This window comes from Cibotium barometz, chromosome 57 (genome assembly GCF_041138505.1).
Source record: "Cibotium barometz isolate CiBa-2024 chromosome 57, ASM4113850v1, whole genome shotgun sequence".
Classification (NCBI taxonomy): domain Eukaryota; kingdom Viridiplantae; phylum Streptophyta; class Polypodiopsida; order Cyatheales; family Cibotiaceae; genus Cibotium; species Cibotium barometz.
In genome coordinates this window covers 5774196-5791529 of record NC_141102.1, presented here as the reverse complement: position 1 = coordinate 5791529, position 17334 = coordinate 5774196, and the positions used below count along the sequence as shown (strand labels likewise).

Here is a 17334-nt window from a genome sequence, read left to right as displayed (position 1 = left end):
ACTGAGGTGTGGACCGGATCCGCCTGCCAATCTCCTATACCAAACAAGCTCATGCGGGCTGAGTGTAATCGGGTCTGCAATAGGTCTGTGAGCCCCAAGTCACTGAAGTGGTGAGAAAACTCCAGTATCTGATCACGCAAAACTTCCTCTACAGAGTTGCAATCCCATGCTGTGTCTGGGGCAACACTGAGAGGAAAGGAGAAGGCCACCATGCTGCTCACCACTGAAGGAGAACGAGAGGGATGGCACACCACGCAAACTCGCAAGGGCGCGACCAGTGTCTCGAACGGGCCAGCATCCAGCTGGCCCGCATCCAGCTGGAGGCACCTGAAAAAAACGGTAATCCACTGGGAGCCCCATCACTCGCGGGGGCCCCCCAGGGGAGGCTGGAGAGAACTCTGTGGCGGGCGAAGCTAGGATCACCATCTCCACCGGCCCGGAGTGGCGGTGGAACAGCCGCTGGACTGAACTCTGGCCTACCCAGCTGCGCTGCCCCGGGGCAGTGGGTGGTCTGGCGAAGTATCCTGGAGAGGCCGAGGGAGGGATGGGGGCTCGCGGAGAGGAGGGGGGAGAGCGAGGAGAGGATGGAGAGGCATCTGCCAGAGGATAGGTGTCAGGGGGGGCCGCCGGGGGAGGCGGGAGGGGGGGGCTGGGGGGGGAGAGGGGGGGTGGAAGGAGTGCTCTCCGGGTGAGGGGAAGAGGAGCCGGGGGTCGCAAAGTGCGGCCCGGGATCCTCAGGAATCTGCTCCACGGAGGGGGCGGGGGGAGGCGGGACCGGGGTCTCCACGTGGGAGGCTCCACCGGCGGCCTCAACGGGCACTGAGTCTGAATCCTCGTCCATCGGGGTGGGACCTACTGGCCGCCTATCCCTGACTGGAGCATAAGTGCGGGTAGGTGCCTGGACGCCAGCCGGAGTCGCCTGTCCGCCAGCCTGTGCTGCCTGCTGGCGTCTGCGACGGTCCCTGCGGGCCGGGCGTTTCCGTCGGCAAACCTCCTGCCATCCGCCAGCCTCCTGGGTCTGCGCGGCATCCTCCGCCGAGGCCTGCTCGTCAGATGATGGCGCCTGCTGAGGCGAGCCAGGGATGTCCGGTCTCTGAGGTGGATGGCCACCCCTCGGGTCTCCTGCAGGGGGTCCAGAGGCGGCATAGCGTGAAGGATGAACCCCCTTGCGGGGACAGGCCCATGCGAGATGGCCCATCTCCCGACAGGTGTAGCACTGGCCGGGGAGGCCCGAATACTCCACACGCTGTATCAGATGTCCTCCAGAAAGACAAGGGAGGAGGATCGTCTTCGGGAGGGACTCCGGTGACAGAACCACAACACGAATGGCCGGGAGTCCTGCTGCCCGAGCTATCACTGAAGCCGCTGTCTGAGGCGTCTCCACCACCTGCCCGAACGCCTTGCCAATGGATGACAAGAGGGGCAAGTACTCCCTACGGAGTCCAGGAAAGCAGATAGTGACGGGGAAACCTGTCGCGCCTGCTAGCGGGTCAGAAGCGGGGTCGAAACCGTGAGTCCATCGCGCCAGGAACGCCCGGGATGAGCGGAGGGCAATGGGGCTCCGAGCCAGCACCATCTGAGCTGCTTGGGGGGGACTCGAAATCCACCTGGTAGTAGCCACGTCCCAAAAAATCTACGCTGACGATCTTGGCAGGCACGCCAACAAGGCTGCCTTGCAGAAGGTCGCGAAGCTCTCTCCGCATCGGACGGCTACCCACTATCTTGCAGACCAAGGAGGAGGCCTCAAGAGCGGAAACTGTGGAAACAAACAACTGATGATCTTCAGCTGTGAACTCCAGACGGAGACCGGAATCGGCAGGGGTAGTCGGAGCGGCTTCCATGGAGTCCTCCAGAGGGAAAAGGCCAGAAACCGGGGTCACCAACGAGAGGGACACAGCCCTGCGAGGAAAAGGAGAGGCGGAAGGTTACAGGATAGCGGGGGCGCGGGGGGGGGGGGGGGGGGGGGGGGGAGGGGGGAGCTGAGGCGGGGGAGCTAGCGGTGGGGGGAGGGGCGAGACGGAAGGGGAGGAGAGGGAGAAGGCGGGGGGGAAGAGCCGCGCAGCGGAGGAGAAGGCGGAGGGGGAAGAGATGGCGGGGGAGAGAAGCGAGGCGGAGGAGAAGGAGGCTTGGGGGGGAGAGAGGCAGGGGAAAAGATGGCGGGGGAAGGAAGCGAGGAAGAAGGCGGGGGGGGGAAAATGGCGGGGGAGGAAACGTGGAAGGAGGCGGAGGAGGAGAAGGCGGGGGGGGAAAGAAGGCGGGGGAGGATGCGAGGAAGGAGGCGGGGGGGGGGGGGGGATGCGAGGAAGAAGGCGAGTGAGCGATGGCGGGGGAGGATGCGAGGCAGAAGGCGGGGGAGAGATGGCGAGGAAGGGTGCAAGGAAGGAGGCGGGGGAGAGGACGGAGGAGAAGGCGGGGGACAGGCGGGGGGGAGAGGGGGGGGCGCGACGGCGAGAAGCAGCGGGAGGGGGAGAGGCGGAGCTCGCAGGGCGCAGATCACAGTCGTCGAGTTCCTCTGCTAATGATCAATTCTTCTACAAAGCTGAACTCTGATTTCGAACTAGAAATGTTGGGGGAGTCTTCTTTCAGCCCTAAACACTCCTGGAAACCATCTGATGCAAAACGCAGATATAGAGAGAGAGTAGAGAGAGAGAGATGTTCTGGAAATTCAGTATATTGCTATAGTACAAAAAGGTACTCTTACACACAGCCCTAGGCTGCCTTCATAAAAAGGTGATAACACCCAAAATTCTGTCCCCCTATGGGATTCCTACTGACCCAAACCCCTAGAGGGTTGAATGGTTCTAACAATGAGCACATGGTCCCTTTTATAGGGCCTCTTTAAGGCTTGGCCAACTGGCCGACTGCTGGTCGGCAAGTCCACCTTCCATAAAATATCCTCAGCGCTGCCCGACCTGAAATACCACCCTTGCTCATCATGCACCGGCTCCTGCCTTCCTCTGGTTCAGCCGACCAGTGCTGGTTCAGCCGACCCCATGTCTTGGCTCGTGACGCATGGACATGAAGCTCCTCCAGGCCTTGCTCTGAATCCACCTTTGTCCTCTTGTGCTCCTAGCTGATTCATAGTCTTTATCTGGCTGCCTTTTCTGGATCAACATCTGAAGTTTGTCCATGGCATTGATCATGCACATGACATCCCCCTCTGCTAAACTTGATGACGGGATTCCAACCTGTTTTTGGATGACTGTCATCTTCCCATACTTTTTCCCGAAGTCCCTCTATCATCCATCCATCCCTGGCAACCCTTTTCTCTGAAAGCCCGGCCCGGTCTCCAAACTACTCTGTCACAAACTAAGATCTATGCATCTGGTTCCATCAAGTCCACAATCCATTCCTGCCCTGACCCTGAACACCGTCTTGGTCTTCATTCTTGAGAAATGAGTCTGGCACCCTCACATCACCCTTGGAGGATAAACCTCCCTTGGAACCGTTGCCCGAGAACCTATCTGGCTCACAGGACTGCCATCCCCTTTGGCTTTGTGGAACACCACCAACAAACCTCCTGGGAGCTCTTTCCGATTCTGTGTTCCTTGCCTTGGGCTTCATATCCGTGTACTTTCCTGTACCTTGGACCTGTACACCATAATATGGGACTGAATCAGTGTTTAGCTTTACTGAGCCTGATGCTCTGATACCACTGTAATATGTGGAAGCTCCCAATTACCCTCTGTAGGGCCCCCACCACGGATGGTGTATTTGCTTTATTAGAATGATGAGAAATCTGAAAGAAAATACAACAATCTTGGACCTTTTCTTGGCTGGGAATACCCTTCCCTTGACCTGAATCCTTCACGTCTTTGCTTAGCACCCTCTTGGCTTTGTCTAGCCTCTTATGCTTGAGCTCTTGGTGGAGAATGAGATAAATGAATGGGAACATGGGCTCTCTCTTTTATACTAGCCCAACTACAGCAGTCGGCCAGTACTATTGCAGGCGGCCAGCAATAAATGCTCCCACGACTGGAAATTCAGCATAAAATGCTGAAAATATTCACATTAAATGCTGCGTTTTTTTCCTAAAAGGCTGGGCATGATGCGCCTACTTCCAGAGGGCTGGGCACAGCCTTTGCCCACATTCCAAGGGCTGGGCAGCCTGTATGGGCTGCCCCATACCTGCCCTACAGCCATGCAAAGGCTGTAAACTCTTGGAATCTGCCTTTTGCTTGCCCTAGGGCTGTCCTACAGCCCCTCCATGGCTGGTGGGTTCAGCCTGAGCCTTCTTGGACCTCATGGGGGTGGTTCCACACCATTCCCATGCCCACACTAAGATCTGGGGTAGCCCTATGGGCTGGCCCCTTGTCCTAAACACTAACTACTCAGTGATCTGGCATCCGGTACCATACCCGATACACAGAATCACTGACATCATTCTAGAGGGAAACTCACAGCGCGGACTGGCACTATTTCATGTGCAGGACAGTGCACACCTGACCTTAGACTCCTGTGCAGGACAATGCACACCTGACCTCGGACATCTGAGATGGATCCCTGGCTGACTCGTCCCGGACTGGGCTCACATGGGACCAGTTCACCATCCCAGGGCCTGCACCTTCTGTACAGAAATGTCTACATGGCATCCAAGTGCAGGATGCACGTGACATCCCCTTCTCCTTAACTTGACAGAAGCTACATAGCCTCCAAATAATCCGTCAATAACACCGGATAGTCTTTGAAATTCGGTCTGAGCCATGCTTGAAACGGTGCAGAAGGATCTGTTCTGGAACCATAACTTCGGCTTCATCAACAATGTCTGGTTCCGCTTCGTCTTTGACCTCTGAAGGGGTTGGACCTGCATATGGCTTTAACCAACTCGTGGGAGCATTTATTGCTAGCCGCCTGCAGTAGTACTGGCAGACTGCTGTAGTTGGGCTAGTATAAAAGGGAGAGCCCATGTTCCCATTCATCTATCTCATTCTCCACCAAGAGCTCAAGCATAAGAGGCTAGACATAGCCAAGAGGGTGCTAAGCAAAGAGGTGAAGGATTCAGGTCAAGGGCAGGGTATTCCCAGCCAAGAAAAGGTCCAAGATTGCTGTATTTTCTTTCAAATTGCTCATCATTCTAATAAAGCAAATACACCATCTGTGGTGGGGGCCCTACAGAGGGTAATTGGGACCCAATACTGTGTCCTCTCCCTCTCTCCCTCTCTCTCTCTCTCTCTATTTTCTGCACATCTCCTTTCAGTTCGTGCGTTAATTTCCGTTCCGAAAAGAGTGCTGAATTCTGAGTATTGAAGTTACCGATTCTTCTCCCAAGCTTCCGCATATTACAGTGGTATCAGAGCCTACTTCAAGTACAAAGATTCAGCAAAGAAACCAGAATTTTTTCTCGCTCATGTGGTTTGTTTTAGACGCCGGTGGACTACCCCTTTCGGAGTGACTCCTGTCCCTCGAGGACGGTTGGTTTTTAGCCTCCGGAAGCCTCCGGACGTCTCCCACATAGATAGTGGATGGTCAGATTGCGTTCCGGAAAGGAAGTGCATTTTCCTGCTATGGCGACCTTCGACGACGAAAGGAAGCCACTTGCAGGCTAAGCGAGCAGTCAGGAAAGGCGCACAGTGTGCGATGATTTACATCCAGATAGCCCAGACGGTGGCCAGTGCTTCCGAGAAGTACTCGGTTCTCCATGAAAAGTTCCAGAAGATTTTTCTTCGGGACAGCCTCCCTCCCCAGCTCGCCCAATCCAAACCGGAGGACCACAAGATTGACCTCCTCCCAGGCTCGGAACCCCCAAGCAAGTTTTCGTATCGCCTTTCCAAGGCAATGGAATCGGAGTTGGACCGCCAACTCCAAGAATTGTTGCAAGCTGGCTTCATCCGCCCCAGCGTGTCGCCATTTGCAGCACCGATCTTGTTTGTCAAGAAGAAAGATGGGTCTTCCCGTTTGTGTGTCGATTATCGTGCACTCAACAAGCTGACTATCAAGAGCAGATTCCCGATGCCTCGAATTGACTATATCCTCGAGAGGCTGAATGGAGCAAAGGTGTTCTCAAAACTGGATTTAAAGAGTGGGTACCACCAGGTACGGATTGTGGAGGAGGGGGACATCCCCAAGACAGCCTTCCGTACGGAACGAGTCCACTATGAATTTGTGGTCATGCCATTTGCCTTGACGAACGCCCCAGCTACATTTAACCGCATGATGATGCGTGTTTTCCGCGATTTGATTGGAAAGTGTGTGTTCATATTTCTGGACGACATACTCATATTTTCAGCTACGGTTGAGTAGCATGACATTGATGTGGAGAAAGTCCTTAAATTGCTGGAAAGCAACGAGCTCTACGTCAATGAAAAGAAGTCCGAATTTTATCTGTTCCAGGTGCATTACTTGGGATATATAATTAGTGCTGAAGGCATTCGACTTGATCCGGCTAAAGTGGCCGAGATTGTCAACTGGGAAGTACCTCAGACAGCCTATGATATTAGATCATTTGTGGGTATATGCCAAGCATATTCCACCCACATCGACAAGTTTTCTGACCTCTCGACAGATCTCATTGATCTGCTAAAGGGAGTGAAAACAAGAAGGCAAAAGATTCGAACGAGCGTTGGAGGCATTCCAAAACCTCAAGGTGGCTTTGTCAGAAGCGCCTTGTTTAGCACTTGCCTCGTGGGACGAACCATTTCAGGTGATCACCAATGCAAGTAACATCGCAATTGGAGGTATTGCAACAGAATGGTCATCCAGTAGCTTACATGTCTCGTAAGTTACTGCCCGCCGAGAAGAACTACTCAGTCTATGATCGTGAACTCCTAGCAGTTATACAGGCCTTGAAACATTGGAAACATTTTCTGTATGGCCGTGACTTCGAGGTTCGCACTGACCATCAGGCATTACGCTGGATTCAGACAATGCCAAGTGCACAATGGAGTGATCGACAACACCGCTGGAGTCAGATATTCCAGCAATTCAGTGGTATGATTGAGTACCTTCCAGGAAAGGCCAATCCAGTGGCCGACGCTTTGAGCAAGAAGGGACACGCGGAAGCTCTAGGAGTCTTCTTTCAGCCCTAAACACTCATGGAAACCGTCTGATGCAAAACGCAGATATAGAGAGAGAGTAGAGAGAGAGAGAGATGTTCTGGAAATTCAGTATATTGCTATAGTACAAAAAGGTACTCTTACACACAGCCCTAGGCTGCCTTCATAAAAAGGTGATAACACCCAAAATTCTGCCCCCCTATGGGATTCCTACTGACCCAAACCCCTAGAGGGTTGAATGGTTCTAACAATGAGCACATGGTCCCTTTTATAGGACCTCTTTAAGGCTTGGCCAACTGGCCGACTGCTGGTCGGCCAGTCCACCTTCCATAAAATATCCTCAGCGCTGCCCGACCTGAAATACCACCCTTGCTCATCATGCGCCGGCTCCTGCCTTCCTCTGGTTCAGCCGACCCCATGTCTTGGCTCCTAACGCATGGTCATGAAGCTCCTCTAGGCCTTGCTCTGAATCCACCTTTGTCCTCTTGTGCTCCTAGTTGGTTCATAGTCTTTATCTGGCTGCCTTTTCTGGATCAGCGTCTGAAGTTTGTCCATGGCATTGATCATGCACATGACAATGGCTGTCAGCCTGTTCTAGAGGTCCCACGACAAGTGTAAATGGTCCAGGACCTACTTTGGGACTGCTGACTTGCATCTAGCATGGGCGCCCTCCACACATGTGATCTTCTGTTTTTCCCATCACCATTATCCGGCCTCTTATCTTGCCCTTTAGGCGGTTGCAGTAAACCATGTCCATGTGCACCCAAATTATGGTGTACACGTGACATCCCCTCTACCTAAACTTGGAAGATTGGGGCATATGATGCACTTTTGCTCCATTTCCAGCTCGATCCGTCATTCATTGTTGTATCTGGTCGAAAACTAGAGTGACAACTCGTGATAATGGCCCAAGACACTAGAGCCCAACCGTGTTGGAAACTAAAGAAGGCGTCGGAACATCCATCTTCTTCCTCCTCGTCCAACTGTAAGCCCTCCTCTGTTCTCACTGGCACATCTTCCAATAGTAACTCTACTAGAACATCTATCTGGGGAACTGCCTGCAACATACATCGCATCCTCCTCCGTACTGGATTTGAAGAGACCCCCGAAGATCCTCGAAAACCTTCTAACCTCCTTGCTTTGGCAACTGCACCTCTGCTAGTGCCTCTGATATAGGGTCCTCAAAAAGCTCCATCAAACTCAGAACCTCCTCCGTCTTGGAGGTCACGCCCAACGGGCTGAGTCTCAACCCCCTAGGTAGCTCTGTTGTGGTACTTACCAATTTTGCCTCTTTGGCTTAAGTGTTCTTGGCTTCCTCCAATCTTCGGTGTTCAATGAATCTTCCAAGCTGTACTTCTATCTCGTTAAGCCTCACATATCTCTCGTTGTCACCGAAATCGAGGACCCGGAACAATAGACCAACACTTCAATTAATAGACAAAGCATGAAAACATAGCGGAAGAACCATAAACAATATAATAACACCTCACTGAGCCGGAACGGCCAGCCCCCCATATGAACTTCTTTATTCAGATAGCAACTTTTACAATAAACCAAGGTGCGGGTGCAAACAGCACCGGATTTTTCCACAAAGCGTACGCGAGACTTTCACAAGTTCTCTTCTCAGAATCAAGACAAAACAATCCCACAAAACAGTTCCAAAACTGTCTCAAAACAGTCCATAAATCAGCCTCAAACACTGCTTGTTGCACGGTCAGATTTGTGTAAGACAAGAAAACCGGCTGAAACCACACGTGTGTGAGTTGTACGACTGTCCGGATGCTGGGCAGATGCTGAACAGCCAGCACGCGATCACTTTGCAGGTGGCCAGCAGCAGGAGGGAGAAGAAAACTTCTGTACTGCCAACTCTGAGAGAAGAGGCCAACAGCCCACTGTACGGCCAATGCTGAAAAGAAGGAAAACCAGCTGCAGTCGGCTGTGTACGGCCAGTGCAGAGAGGAGAGAAAGCAGCATTGTATTGCCAATGCTAGAAAATCACCAAAAGCTTATGCTGTACGGCCAGCGAAGAAGAGAAGAGAGTAGCAACTGTAGTCGGCCAGATGGTGCAAGCGCTTGATGATAAAAACAGCCCTCCCTTGCCTCTTTAATAGGGTCGACCAGCTCTATAATAGCTGTGCCTTTCCTTTCTGCCCAAAATAGCTGAGCTTACCCAAAATATCAACTTTTGTGCTTTTCCCAAGCTTGTAGCTCTAGGCGCTTCCTTAAGTCCACCTGTTTCTGCCCAAAATAATAAATATGTCCAGCCAAATTTTAATAATGTGTAAACACACTAACTTATAAACCTAATAAGTCACTTTAATGATTGAAATCCCATGTTGCTCATGCTCTGTAGCCATCTTTCAGGCCAAACTTTGCCGGTAAATGCTCCAGCTTACTTCTGTGGAAAATCCCCATTCACACCTTGGCTCTGCTCAATGTGTAAAACACTGGTCAAGACTGGTGAAGGGACTAAATGGCGACACTCATTGTCCCTGTTCATACTCCTCTTGGAGCATTCCCTTAGCCAGATGAAAACTCAGACTTTGCCCACTCGTTCTGACACATGCAAATGCAAACGAAAGGTTTATGCCCACTACTTCTAGTGCTGAAAAACACTGATGTAGGGGCTGATTCGCTGCCAACCAAAGAAACCTAGATTTTGACTCAAACCCTAAAAACGCAAACCCTAATTTTAGTAAACCCTAATTCTACCTAGACTTAACATCACCCAATGCTACACCTAGGATCACCCGTTGCTGTGATAGCAATGTAACATGCGTAGTGGAAGCAAGACTTGATTAACGCTAATAAATGGATTAAGAAGCACTAATCTTGCCAATGACGTGATAGCTCAAGTGGTAAAGACGTTTCGAAACCCCACAAGGTGCTTCCTCAACATCATCGCCTGTGGGAGGATAAAAAAGCACCTATGGGCACCCGAGCACCATGCAAGTTACATAGAGGAGAAAATAAATGTGGGACAGCCTTCTCGAGGTAAAGAGAAGATGCAAGAGGATGACCCAAATGATTGAAAGCAAAGATTGAGCCTATTAAAAGGTAGTTGTATGCCAAGAAAGAAGAGCCCAAGATGCTCTATGATAACCCGTAGGTTCACAAACTTATGGAGGCCACAAAGGCTGAGTCTATTGTTAGCCTAGAAGGGCTATAGCTACACACAGAAGTACACAGTACACAGATCACAGAGATGGTGATGGATAGAAAGATGCAAGACTATGGATTGCATTGGAATGTGTGTGGAGCTGAAAAGTCAACCCACATATAATATCAAAGTACCACAATAATAAAAAGGTTTCCTTTCACACCATGTGTGTCATGACCCTGTGTTTTTCTCTGGACAGTATGTAGGTGTGCACGGGGACATGGTGGACAATGTGAATGGCATCAGATTGGAGTTAAAAAGGAAGCCCATGTGTGGACAACCCCAAGTGTGAAGGGGGCAAAGAGACTTTAATTAAAAAGGTTTTATAACCTTTGGTGGCCAAAAATTAAAGTTTAAAAGGTTTTAAAACCTTGGGAGGCCCCTAGGTAATTTATAGAGGCTACTCTACTTTTGGGGGAGGGGCACGCCTCTTTCTCTCTTGCTTTTGGGAGAGGTGGTACAAGTTGGCTGCGTGGAGGAGAAGATATAGCAGGCCGGTTGACTGCGTGGGAAGTAGCAGCTATGAGAAGGCCGGTACCGATTGGTACGGATGCTGCAGGTTCAAGCGCCTACTGTGCAAGTGTAGACTTGTACGAACAGGTACATGCAGGCGGATAAGGACAGTTCTGTCTAGCAGGTACAGGCGGGACAGTTCAGTCTTGTGTAGCTGCAGGGTACAAGCGGCACATAAAAAGCTAGGCCATGCGTGTGCTTTTTGACTCGTGGAAACAGGTCCGCAGGCAGCGCTGGACAGAACAGTGCATGCTTTTCTCCACGCCCAAGGGAAACTGTAGGCGGCTGCTGGACAAGACGGTAAGCGCTTTTCTCCACACGCCTTTGCAAGGCTGGTCGGGAAGTTTACAGTCGGGCTGTGCTGCAGAGTGCAGAGGCGCAACCTAGTACTTGTTTACACATGCTTTTAGGGGATTAAAGTCAGCTGCTGTGCTGCACTACAGGGCAGACACATAGGCCTACTTCTCTCTCTCTTTCTTTGGCCTATGCAGGATTGGTTGGCTGCTGTGTGGCTGAGTATACAGGCCCGTTGGGGACTGTTTTGAGACTGTTTATGGGCTGTTTTTGTTTGACTGCAAATTCAGCTATGTACTTGGGTTTCTGGCTGCAAGTACAAGTCACTTGGTTATGTTTCTTGGCATGGGAGTGATGCAAGCTCGCATGGCTGCGTGCTCATGGAGCAGATTGTTTTCTTCCTGCTAGAAAGGAACAGAGGGACCTACAGATATGGGCATCTCTATGTTTCCAGATGTTTCATGAGGGAACAGGTAACTAGATGTATGCCGTTGTTGGCACTGTTGTTGAATGGTGCCATGAATGGTTCTGTATGGAAACAGGACAGAAGTTTCAAAGGGAAACAGGCCTAAGGGTTTCATGTGGAAACACGTCGTAGGTTTCTCGAGGAAACATGTTTTTGGGTTTCTCCAGGAGATAGGTCACATGCAGGCAGAAGGTACAGGAATAGACACATGTATGGTACAGCCTTGCTATTGATTGGACAGGGGACAGGGAATCCATGACAGAGATGGATAGTACCCTTGGAAGGTAGAGAGGGTTGGTACAGGTGTGTCGACTGTATGGTATGCTGTGCTGTGATACGAGTTCTCTTTTGAGAAACAGTTTGGGAGTCTGTGTTGTGATGCAGAAGCACTGGATGTGTCAGGGGGTGATGTTGTTCATAGTGTGAGAGGCTATGGATGGTTGTGGCAGCCCTGATCATGGGAGAAAGCTTCTGTATGCAGACACAATGTGAGAGAGTCTTTCGATGTGAACAATGACTGGACTTGTTTGTGGATGCCGAGCGGACAAGAAGCCATGATGCAGGTTCTTTGCAGGCTTCAGGAGTTCTACTGTGACGGCTGAGTTTCCACCCTTATTGTAATCAAAGCTCTTAAAATCAATTAAAGAAATACCGCAAGGGACGCCACTGCATTTTGGGACCAATCAATGTCTGTGTACTGTTTGCAGGAGCACTCTAGCTCCCCCTGTTTGTTTTCCTTTTCTAGGTCCTCAATGGCGTTGAAGTGTTTTATATGCGAGTGTTTGTTTCACCGCCCGTCAGATTTTCTGAAGGCCGGTTTCAAGGTTCCGTTTGCCGGAACAATCGCCAATTTTCCTAAGGAGGCGAGCTCGTGGTTGTCTCATGTGAGTCACATCAAAAGCTTCAACATGTGGAAAGTGAAAGGGAAGTGCAGGAGGCAGTGCAAGATTGTGTGTCTTTGCCTATATGAGGTGAAGAGCAAGAGCTGAAGATGAAGCTCAGGAGAAAAGACACCAAGAACAAAAAGTAGTTGAAGTGTTATGGTTGTGGTGGATCCCCCCAGGGTTCGGGCGATAGCCACAGATTTTTACAGGGATCTGCTCTCTGCTGAGCCAGCAGATGACAGGGTGAGAGAGGCTCGGGAGGCAGTCTGGAGCTTCACGAGACCGGTTGTGCCGGCCCATTTGCAGCACTCCCTTCTCTCCCCCTTCTCGGATACGGAACTGGAGGAGGCTCTTCAGGCACTTCCTCGGGGCAAATGCCCAGGAGAGGACGGTCTCTCAGTGGCTTTCTTCCAGAGGTATTGGGGTCTCTTACATAGGGGTTTCAGATTGGCATTCCAGGAGATTATGGAGTCGGGAGTCATGCCGGACAGCATGGCAGAGGGGTTGATTCACTTGATCCCCAAAGAAGGAGGAGACAGACTGGAGATTAGACAGTGGAGACCGATCACCTTGCTAGGCACGGCCTACAAGGTCCTAGCTAAGGCGATCAGCAGGCGGCTTCAGCCTCACCTTCCGGACATCATCCACTCCACGCAGACAGGCTTCATCCAGGATAGGAGCATCCTGGATAACATCTTCTCTTTCTGGGAGGCTACGGCTTTGGCTAGATTTCGGCAGGAGGATCTGGCAGTGCTCCTTCTCGACTTCGAGAAGGCATATGATCGGGTGGACTGGGCCTTCTTGGAAGGCACTATGGAGAGGATGGGCTTCCCCCCTCAGTGGATCCGTGGGGTCTCTGCACTCTACACATCGGCTCATAGCCAGGTGCTGATACAGGGCGTGCGCGGAGAGAAGTTCCAGCTCTCGCGCTCGGTGCGGCAGGGGTGCCCCTTGGCGCCCTTTCTTTTTCTTTTTGTGGCGGAGGCCATGAGCACTTTTTTGACGGCACAGGATACAGGTTTGCGGGGCCTCCAGCTCCCCATCCGCACCTCGGAGGAGCTCCTAGACTCGGAGTTTGCGGATGACACTGCTGTCTATCTTCAGGGAGGAGAGGAGAACCTCCGCCGCTTCGCCTCAGCCATGGACAGGTTTTGCAGAGCCTCGGGCGCTTTGATCAACTGGCACAAGTCGTGTGGGTTGTGGGTCAGTTCTATGCCCCCCCCGACTTGGAGGCCAGTTGATGGTTTTCAGTGGCTGCCCCCCGGCACTACAGTGCGCTATTTGGGATGCTATGTGGGCATTGATATATCTCCGGAGCAGCAGATAGCCCCCCTTCTTCTGAGCATTCGGAAGAAGCTTCTGTATTGGAGTACCGCTCGTTTATCTCTGGCTGGCCGAGTAGTTGTGGCCAACCAGGTTCTGCTTGCTACCATGTGGTACATCACTTCTTGCTGGGCCTTCTCTCGGGCGTGCATTGGCCAGGTGCAGAGGCTCATCAGGAACTTTCTTTGGTCTGGTGGCGACGAGCGGCCCGCCAGGGCCAAGGTGGCATGGGCTGTGATCACTCAGCCGAGGGAGAGAGGCGGCCTGGGCATTGTTGATCCTATTTGCCAAAGCCGAGCCTTGCTTGGCAAGTTGGTGGTTCGTGGCCTCCTACCAGGCGCTGAGCCGTGGAAGGAGTTTCTTGTTTCCAGGATGCTCAGCCGCACTCCTTCTCTTAGCGGCCCCTGGACCCCCAGCATCAGGTGGATCTTTACAGAGCAGCGATCCACAGGAGTGGGCCTTGGCTTCGAGGAGCGTTTTGCAGCTAGCCTTCTGAGGGCCTGGGCGCATCTGAGGCCGTCACTCTTCCAGACTCCCCCGGGCACCGATGAGGAGCGCCTGAGGCAGCCATTGATCTGGAAGCCCTTGATCCGACTTCCTAGTGGCCATATGGTTGGATCGCGGTCTCACGTGTCGTGGGGCCCGTTGAGCTTCGGCCTAGCCCAGTCCCTAGACGACTGGATATGTTTTCAGCAGCTGCCTCTAGAGGCTCAGGAGAGGAGACTCAGTGGGATGAGGGGCAGAGAGTTGATGAGACAGGACATTGAGGCGGCCATCCCCCGGGAGTGGCGGATCCCAGTACAGGACCCTCCACCTCCACAGTGGATGGGCGTCTTTACTCGGCATGAGATCCTTCTAGCGGTCTGCGGCACAGCGGAGAGAGTCGCCCCACTCACTTTCGAGGTGGGAGAGGGTGGCCAGCTTCAGAGGACACGACTAGATTTGGATGAGCTCCAGGGTTGTATTTTTCAGAGGGTGCGGGTGGTCGGCTTTCATCAGAGACAGTGGCATGTAGACCCCTCACCGGCCTCGATAGGGGAGGACTGTTTTTGGAGATTATGGGCTTGGGACAGCAGGCCTCTTATTCGCCTTCAGTGGGATCCAGGTGAGTGGTTTTGGCGAGATCCCTACTCGGCCCCTACCAGCCCAGGCATCCCCTTTTTTCAGTACACAGCGAGGCTGGGGCGGCGGATTCAGAGGCACAGGATAGCGAGCACCCCGGCGGCGGCCGAGCATTGGCGGCGACAGGGGCTCTCCCCTGCCTTTCTTAGGGACTTCTGGCAGCGCCTTTGGGCTAGCTTCCGGCCCCGGAAGGTGACGCTTTTTCTCTGGCTCACAGCGCATAGAGGACTGGCTGTGGGGGCCTGGCTAGCTTTTGACAGACACCCAGCGTCCTGCCCTCGGTGTGGCCATGCACAGGAGTCGCAGAGCGGCACTGCTTATGGGATTGCCCACCTGCACAGCAGGTCTGGCAGCGCGCTCTCAGGATGGTTTTTGCAGGCTCGCCAGGTGAGATGCTGGTGACGTGGGGTGCGGTGGCTTGGGCCACGGACAGCGGCCCGGCCCTTGGATATGAGGACGTCCCTGGCAGTGCGACCATCCAGGTCTCTGACAGGGTGATGGCGGTGGTTCCGACGCCAGACTTCTCTTCGGCAGTCCCTCAGGAGGGGGTCGGGCACAGATGGGAGATGATCAGCAGCATGACGGCTTGGCGCACATGGAGAGCCCGATGTGGGGAGGCCATTGACCGCCAGGCGACTCCACCGGCGGAGGTCATACAGGCCCTCTGGGTGGACATCATTCACACCTTGAGAGGACACTGGGGGAAACTTCAGGGCGACTCGGATCGCATGAGAGGTCGCCGCAAGGCTTTCCTCCGCACTTGGCAGCTTGGCCCTTTCCTCATCGCGAGGGGCGAGGATGTCACTTGGCACTATAGGCCTCCAGTTTGGCTTTTCTCACCTCCCACATGTACTACTAGGTAGCCCCCCCCCCCCAGAGAGCGGCCAGCCACGGGGGTGGAGCTCAGGTGTTCACTGTGTGTTTTTTTATCCCTCCTTGTGAGGTGAGCTTTGTAGCCTTATGGCGTTTTCTCATTAACTAATAGAAGGATCGTTTTTCCCAAAAAAAAAAGAAAAAAAAAAGAAAAAGAAAGAAGACTCCTAGAGCTTCCGCGTGTTACAGCCATTATGGCTCAATTGGGCATTTTTGCAGGCATATAAGCAATAGTTAGTCCCGAAGTGGGATCTCATCATTTAGGAGTATATAGGGCTCCAAAAGAGCAACCAAGGCCTCCGGCAAGCCCTAGTGAAGGGAGACGTCTTCGATTAGGAGGAAGGCATCTTCAGCAGCAGGTTTTGGATGTATTAGTGACTTGCACATAATACAAAGGGTTTATTAATTCCATTGTATATATTCATCATTTGCAATATACATTAGATTAGGTCATCTCTGGTCTTGTGATCTTTAGGATTAGTGCTTCTTTATCCATTAATTAGCAATCATGTCATGCTTCCGTTGCAGAGCCCCTTCGGCTGTGCATTAGGCTGCTCACAGTGGCACTACGATTGTACTTGATTCGAGTGCCCCTTTTTGGTGCATGTTGCTGCCCTACATGCCACTCCTGATGTGTCTTTTGTTGCACTAAATATGGGCTGCATTTTTGCTCTATTGGCTGCCTTGATGATGTGTGTTAATCTTCTCGATGGATGCCCATTACTTGCTAATCTGGTTGTCCTCCGTATGCAATGCTTTTGCCTCCTCCCTTTCTTGCTTAGGCTGAGAGATATATACCCCACTAGAATGCTCGTAGGGTGAGAAAACCCATAGCTCAGATGTGAAAACGCATAGGGGGAACTTAGGGTTGCTCTGATACCAACTGTGAAGTCCTTCCTTGAATTTCCCTAAACACAGCTGAAAACCACGATTAACTAAATCATGAGGTAACAAGCTCGCTCACCTCCCAACAACGACCGGCATCCACCGATCTCCCCCAAGCCAAGGCTAGGGCTTCCTGCAGAATCACATAGGCCCGTGTCTAACTCCGGTGTCGCATACCATCGAAGCTTGCCCGTAGGCCTTCGACACGCCAACCTACGTACTGGCCACGTGTGTGGCATGAGCACGTCTGCACTCCGCTCGAGCTAAACCGTCAGTGGTGCATCCGCACAACTGTCTTGTAATAACTCAAGCTCTCACTTATATAGTGATAACTACACCATAAATAGCTAACTCGCTATAATTGGCCATTAATCTTGTTATATTAATCTATGAACCCTAGCCAAGTATTAGCTTGCTAATCCCTAATCTCGAGGCCTCTTAACCTTGTTGGATTAGATCCGTTATCCGTAGATTATTGTCCAAGTACATAACGGGGGGATCTCAACCGGGGGGTTTGGCGGGGGGGGGGGGGGGGTCACGAACAGGTTCGAGAGGAGGAGAGGGCGCCAGGGGGGCACCACCGACTACCGGACCTCAGAAGACGAGCCAAGATCTGCAAGGCCTCTGCCAAACCTGGTTTGAAACCCATTTACAAGGCAGGAGACCACATGAACCCACAAAACTATTTAGAGAGGGATTTGTCAGAATGCGCAGCGGAAGACTAACGCACGTAGGAGACGCATCACCATCGAGCTCCACGAACACCCCCAACGGACACTGCACCATCCCTCCACCGGGCTCCCATCTCCCGGTGAGCTGCCT

The 17334-nt window shown here is 52.4% G+C and overlaps 1 protein-coding gene across 1 annotated transcript in view; it reads left to right on the top strand.

Annotated features, from left to right (window-relative positions):
- The window catches only part of LOC147606350 (defective in cullin neddylation protein), a 47789-nt gene that overhangs the window by 14490 nt on the left and 15965 nt on the right, over positions 1-17334 (top strand). The window lies entirely within an intron of this gene.